General features: G+C 38.3%; 1 non-coding gene across 1 annotated transcript; it reads left to right on the plus strand.

Annotated features, from left to right (window-relative positions):
- Window positions 1-4,376: 4,376 nt before the first annotated feature.
- On the plus strand, window positions 4,377-4,483 carry LOC117078574. Its single transcript, XR_004435025.1, has one exon. It is a non-coding gene; the product is annotated as a U6 spliceosomal RNA (small nuclear RNA).
- The last annotated feature ends 3,261 nt before the right edge of the window (window positions 4,484-7,744 follow it).

Consider the following 7,744-nt stretch of genomic DNA (forward strand, 5'->3'; position numbering starts at 1 on the left):
CCAAGTTTGCCAGGCTGGTCACAACTCCTGCCCTCAAGTGATCCACCCACCTAGGCCTCCCAAATTGCTGGGATTATAGGCTTGAGCCACCACCTCTGACCTGCTTTGATCTTTATTATTTCTTTTCTTTGCTAGTTTTAGGTTTAGTTCATCCTAGCTTTTCTCAGTCCTTGAGGTACATTGTGAATTATTGATTTGAAATCTCTCTGCTTTTTGATGGTGGTAATTATTTATATAAACTTCCCTCTTAGTATTGATCTTGCTGAGTCCTATAGGCTTTGGTATGCTGTGTTTCCATTTTAATTTTTTTCAAGAATTTTTTTGATTTGCATATGAATTTGTTCAATGACTTTGTGGCATGTTGTTTAATTTCCATGTAATTGTAGTTTCCAAAGTTCCTCTTGGTATTGATTTCTAGTTTATTCCATTGTAGTCTGTAAACATACTTGATATGATTTTGATTTTTTAAAACATATTTAGACATGTTTTGTGAACTAATATGATCTATCCTGGAGAATATTACATGTGCTTATGAGAAGAATGCCTATTCTGCAGTTGCTGGATAAAATGCTATGTAAATGTCTGTTAGGTTTATTTGTTCTAAAATCCAGTTTAAATCCACTGTTTCTGTGTTGGTTTTCTATACACATGATCTTTCTATGCTGAGAGTACTGTGAAAGGAAAATAAATCTTGGGCCCCCAAAATCACTAAGTTAAAAAGAAAAGTCAAGCTGGGAACTGCTTAGGGCAAACCTGCCTCCTATCCTATGCAAAGTCACCCCTCTGCTCACTGAGATGAATACATATCTGATTGCCTCCTTTGGAAAGGCTAGTTAGAAACTCAAAAGAATGCAACCATTGTCTACCTATGACCTGGAAGCCCTCTGCCTGATTTGAGTTGCTCCACCTTTCCAGAATGAACCAATGTTCATCTTACATATATTGCTTGATGTCTCATGTCTTTTTAAAATGTATAAAACCAAGCTGTGTCCCGAACACCTCGGGCACATGTCGTCATGACCTCCTGAGGCTGTGTGGGTCACAGGTGCACATCCTTAACCTTGGGAAAACAAACTTTATAAATGGACTGGGACCTGTCTCAGATATTTGAAGTTCACAGTAGGTTGTTAAAATCTCCCATTCTTATTGTATTGCAGTTTATCTCTCTTTATATCGAGTAATATTTGTGTTATTTAGCTTGGTGCTCCAGTGTTGCATGCACACATATTTAGAATTATTATATCCTCTCATAAGATTGATCCCTATATCATTATATAATGAGATTCTTTATCTTTTCCTTTACCATTTTTAACTCAAAATCTGTTTTATCTAATAAGTATAGTTACTCCTGCTTGCTTTTGGTTTCCATTTGCCTGGAATATCTTTTCAGATCCTTTCAATCTTAGGTGCCTTTACAGGTAAATTGTGTTTCTTGTAGACAGCACAGAGTTGGATCATGTTGTATTTTAATCCACTTAACTAGTGTATCTGTTTTAACCAGAGGGTTTAATCCATTTACATTAAAGGATATTATCCATATGCAAAGTTTTGTCCCTATCATAGTGTGAATTGTGTTCTAATTGTTTGGTATATTCTATTTTTCCTTTCTTTTTCTGTTATTATTTGTCATTGCATTTTAGTGGTTTCTTGTAGTGGTACCACTTAAGACCTTTCTCTTTCTCATTTGTGTGTTAGTTTTTCTTGTGAGTTTGATACTTGTGTTTTCATCATGGTAAATGCCATCCTTTTGCTTCCAGGTTTAGAGCTCCCTTGAGTATCCTTTGTAGGGCCAGTGTAGTGATGAGGAATTCCGCAGCTTTTGCTACTCTGGGTGTGAAAAGTAAGGTAGAGGTTCCTCTTCAAAGGCTTTCCTCCCCATCTAATTAGGATAAATAGTAACTTCTCTTAGAAGCAAATTTATTCAAAGACCTGTGCTAACATTCTTAAATATCTGCTAGCCGTAATAAAGAAATCAATGTACTTTATGTTCTCAGCTCCCACAATTTAGCCTAAATATTTGCCCTGACATGCTTATACTGGTCCAAGCAAGCATTAGGTCATAACCTGTTCCTCCCCCTTATTGGAAGGTGCTTTTACCTTTCTCAGCATTCCACAAGTTACTTCCTCCTTCCTTTGTTCTCCTCTGCCTTTGCCGCTTTTAAAAAGTTCTAAGTTGCTAGCCAGTCGGGACAAATACAGAATGTGAGGTCCTGTTCCAGCCAATGGAAACTGGACACAGCAGGAGGGTGGACGCGTCAGGTTATAAATGACCCTGTCTCCTTTGTTTGGTGTACTCTCTCGGCAAAACTGCTGGCGAGTGTACCCTTTCTGCAAAAAGTAAAAATGGCCTTGCTGAAGAAATTAAATTTATGTTCAAGAGTTATTTCTTCTCTCTCTCTCTCTCTTTTTTTTTTTTTTTCTGTTGTTGTTTTTGAGACAGAGTCTCATTCTGTTGCCCAGGTTGGAGTACAACAGCGTGATCTTGGTTCACTGCAACCTCCGCCTCCCGGGTTCAAGCGATTCTCCTGCCTCAGCATCCTAAGTAGCTGGGATTACAGGCATGCACCACCACACCCAGCGAATTTTTGTATTTTTAGTAGAGACGGGGTTTCACCATGTTGGTCAGGCTGGTCTTGAACTTAGTGCTGAAAATAAAACACTGAGAGCCAAGATACTCTGTCCAGAAAAATTATCCTTCATAAATGAAGGGAAAATAAAGTATTTTCCATGTTTGAAATGCTCGTCCCCAGTGCCGTCAAGTGCTATTTCTTTATGGCCCCAGGGAACAAGCATTTCAAACATGGAAAATACTTTATTTTCCCGTCATTTATGAAGGATAATTTTTCTAGACAGAGTATATTTGACTCTCAGTGTTTTACTTTCAGCACTTTTAAAATATCATCCCATTCTCCTCTTGGCCTTTTTCTGCAGAGAAATCTGCTTTAGTCGGATGGGAATTTCTTCATAGCTAAAAAGATATATACATATTACTGTGTTTAGTGTAATCTCTGTCTTTGACTGTTGGCAGATTGACTATTATGTACTGTGAAGAAAACCTTTTTGCATTTTATCTGTTTGTGGATCTCAGAGCTTCTTTTATCTAGATGTATAAATCTCTTGCCAGACTTGAGAAGTTTTCACCTATTCCTTTTCTAAAAATAGATTTTCTAACCGTATTGTTTGCTCATTGTCTTCTGGGATCTTGATAATTTGAATATTTGGTCACTTTTTGGTGTCCCATATGTCACAAAAGCTTTACTCATTCTTTTAAAATTATTTTTTCTTTATTTTTTTCTGACTGGCTTATTGCAAAAGACCTATCTTCAATTTCTAAGGTTCTTTCTTCTGTTTGATTTAATCTATTGTTGAAGCTTTCAAACATACTTTGTATTTCATTCAATGAATTCTGTGGCTCCAGAATTTCTGTTTTGCTCTTTTTGATAATCTGTATCTCCTTGGTAAATTTCTTTTTTTTAATTATTTATTTATTTTATTATACTTTAAGTTCTAGGGTACATGTGCACAATGTACAGGTTTGTTACATATGTATACATGTGCCATGTTGGTGTGCTGCACCCATCAACTCATCATTTACATTAGGTATATCTGCCAATGCTATCCTTCCCCCCTCCCACCCCACAACAGGCCCTGGTGTGTGATGTTCCCCTTCCTGTTAGAATGGCAATCGTTAAAAAGTCAGGAAACAACAGGTGCTGGAGAGGATGTGGAGAAATAGGAACACTTTTACGCTGTTGGTGGAACTGTAAACTAGTTCAACCATTGTGGAAGACAGTGTGGCGATTCCTCAAGGATCTAGAAGTGGAAATACCATTTGACCCAGAGATCCCATTACTGGGTACATACCCAAAGGATTAGAAATCATGCTGCTGTAAAGACACATGAACATGTATGTTTATTGTGACATTATTCACAATAGCAAAGACTTGGACCAACCCAAATGTCCATCAATGGTAAATTTCTTATTCATATCCTGAATTGTTTCTCTGATCCCTTTGTACCGATTTTTAGAACTAACCTGTATTTCACTAAGCTTACTTAGAACCAATAATTTGAATTCTGTTTTGAGGATTTCATGAATTTCTTTTTTATCAGGATCTGTTACTAGAGAATTATTGTGTTTCTTTGGAGGTGCCACATTTCTTTCCTTTTTCATGTTTCCTGTGTTCTTATGTCGATATCTGCACATCTGGCGTCACAGTTTTCTAGGAGGGCAGAATCCCCAGGGGCCAGTGTCATCCTGGGACTATCTCCCAGAGCAAATGTTCTCTATTGTTTATGATTGTCTCTGACTGGGACACTATATAGACTCCATGCAGGATTAAAATGCTGGCAGAAATAACAAGTAAAATGTTATTGTGCTCGCTTCGGCAGCACATATACTAAAATTGGAACGATACAGAGAAGATTAGCATGGCCCCTGTGCAAGGATGACACGCAAATTCGTGAAGCGTTCCATATTTTTGAAATGAAGGCAAAAATCTTAAGGGCAGCCAGACAGAAAGGTCGGGTTACCCACAAAGGGAAGCCCATCAGACTAACAGCAGATCTCTCGGCAGAAACTCAACAAGCCAGAAGAGAGTGGGGGCCAATATTCAACGTTCTTAAAGAAAAGAATTTTCAACCCAGAATTTCATAGCCAGCCAAACTAAGTTTCATCAGTGAAGGAGAAATAAAATCCTTTACAGATAAGAAAATGCTTAGAGATTTTGTCACCACCAGGCCTGCTTTACAAGAGACCCTGAAGGAAGCCCTAAACATGGAAAGGAACAACCGGTACCAGCCATTGCAAAAACATGCCAAAATGTAAAGACCATCGAGGCTAGGAAGAAACTGCATCAACTAACGAGCAAAATAACCAGTTAATATCATAATGACAGGATCAAGTTCACACATAACAATATTAACCTTAAATGTCAATGGACTAAATGCTCCAATTAAAAGACACAGACTGGCAAACTGGATAAACAGTCAAGACCATCAGTCTGCTGTATTCAGGAGACCCATCTCACATGCAGAGACATACATAGGCTCAAAATAAAGGGATGGAGGAAGATCTACCAAGCAAATGGAGAACAAAAAAAAGCAGGGGTTGCAATCCTAGTCTCTGATAAAACAGACTTTAAACCATCAAAGATCAAAAGAGACAAAGAAGGCCATTACATCATGGTAAAGGGATCAATTCAACAGGAAGAGCTAACTCTCCTAATATATATGCACCCATACAGGAGCACCCAGATTCATCAAGCAAGTCCTTAGAGACTTACAAAGAGACTTAGACTCCCATACAATAATAATGGGAGACTCAACACTCCACTGTCAACATTAGACAGATCAACGAGACAGAAAGTTAACAAGGATATCCAGGAATTGAACTCATCTCTGCACCAAGTGGACCTAATAGACATCTATAGAACTCTCCACCCCAAATCAGCAGAATATACATTCTTCTCAGCACCACATCGCACTTATTCCAAAATTGACCACATAATTGGAAGTAAAGCACTCCTCAGCAAATGTACAAGAACAGAAATTATAACAAACTGTCTCTCAGACCACAGTGCAATCAAACTAGAACTCAGGACTAAGAAACTCAATCAAAACCGCTCAACTACATGGAAACTGAACAACCTGCTCCTGAATGACTACTGGGGACATAACAAAATGAAGGCAGAAATAAAGATGTTCTTTGAAACCAATGAGAACAAAGATACAACATACCAGAATCTCTGGGACACATTTAAAGCAGTGTGTAGAGGGAATTTATAGCACTAAATGCCCACAAGAGAAAGCAGGAAAGATCTAAAATGACACTCTAACATCACAATTAAAAGAACTAGAGAGGCAAGAGCAAACACATTCAAAAGCTAGCAGAAGGCAAGAAATAACTAAGATCAGAGCAGATCTGAAGGAGATAGAGACACAAAAAACCCTCCAAAAATCAATGAATCCAGGAGTGGTTTTTTGAAAAGATCAACAATATTGACAGACTGCTAGCAAGACTAATAAAGAAGAAAAGAGAGAAGAATCAAATACACGCAATAAAAAATGATAAAGGGGATATCACCACCGACCCCACAGAAATACAAAAACCATCAGAGAATACTATAAATGCCTCTACGCAAATCAACTAGAAAATCTAGAAGAAATGGATAATTTCCTGGACACTTACACTCTCCCAAGACTAAACCAGGAAGAAGTTGAATCCCTGAATAGACCAATAGCAGGCTCTGAAATTGAGGCAACAATTAATAGCCTACCAACCAAAAAAAGTCCAGGACAAGATGGATTCACAGCTGAATTCTACCAGAAGTACAAGGAGGAGCTGGTACCATTCCTTCTGAAACTATTCTAATCAATAGAAAAAGAGGGAATCCTCCCTAACTCATTTTATGAGGCCAACATCATCCTGATACCAAAGCCTGGCAGAGACACAACAAAAAAAGAGAATTTTAGACCAATATCCCTGATGAACATCGATGCAAAAATCTCAATAAAATCCTGGCAAACCGGATTCAGCAGCACATCAAAAAGCTTATCCACCATGATCAAGTGGGCTTCATCCCTGGGATGCAAGGCTGGTTCAACATTCGCAAATCAATAAACGTAATCCAGCATATAAACAGAACCAAAGGCAAGAACCACATGATTATCTCAATAGATGCAGAAAAGGCTTTTGACAAAATTCAACAGCCCTTTATGCTAAAAACGCTCAATAAAATTGGTATTGATGGAACGTACCTCAAAATAATAAGAGCTATTTATGACAAACCCACAGCTAATATCATACTGAATGGGCAAAAACTGGAAAAATTCCCTTTGAAAACTGGCACAAGACAGGGATGCCCTCTCTCACCACTCCTATTCAACATAGTGTTGGAAGTTCTGGCTAGGGCAATCAGGCAAGAGAAAGAAATCAAGGGTATCCAGTTAGGAAAAGAAGAAGTCAAACTGTCCCTGTTTGCGGATGACATGATTGTATATTTAGAAAACCCCATCGTCTCAGCCCAAAATCTCCTTAAGTTGATAAGCAACTTCAGCAAAGTCTCAGGATACAAAATTAATGTGCAAAAATCACAGCATTCTTATACACCAGTAACAGACAAGCAGAGAGCCAAATCAGGAATGAACTTCCATTCACAATTGCTTCAAAGAGAATAAAATACTAGGAATCCAACTTACAAGGGATGTCAAGGACCTCTTCGAGGAGAACTACAAACCACTGCTCAGTGAAATCAAAGAGGACACAAACAAATGGAAGAACATATCATGCTCACGGATAGGAAGAATCAATATCATGAAAGTGGCCATACTGCCCAAGGTTATTTATAGATTCAATGCCATCCCCATCAAGCTACCAATGACTTTCTTCACAGAATTGGAAAAAAACTGCTTTAAAGTTCTATGGAACCAAAAAAGAGCCTGCATTGCCAAGACAATCCTAAGTCAAAAGGACAAAGCTGGAGGCGTCACGCTACCTGACTTCAAACTATACTACAAGGCTACAGTAACCAAAACAGCATGGTACTGGTACCAAAACAGAGATATAGACCAATGGAACAGAACAGAGTCCTCAGAAATAATACCACACATCTACAGCCATCTGATCTTTGACAAACCTGAGAGAAACAAGAAATGGGGAAAGGATTCCCTATTCAATAAATGGTGCTGGGAAAATTGGCTAGCCATAAGTAGAAAGCTGAAACTGGATCCTTTCCTTACCTCT

Source organism: Trachypithecus francoisi, unplaced genomic scaffold (genome assembly GCF_009764315.1).
Source record: "Trachypithecus francoisi isolate TF-2019V2 unplaced genomic scaffold, Tfra_2.0 Lachesis_group6, whole genome shotgun sequence".
Classification (NCBI taxonomy): domain Eukaryota; kingdom Metazoa; phylum Chordata; class Mammalia; order Primates; family Cercopithecidae; genus Trachypithecus; species Trachypithecus francoisi.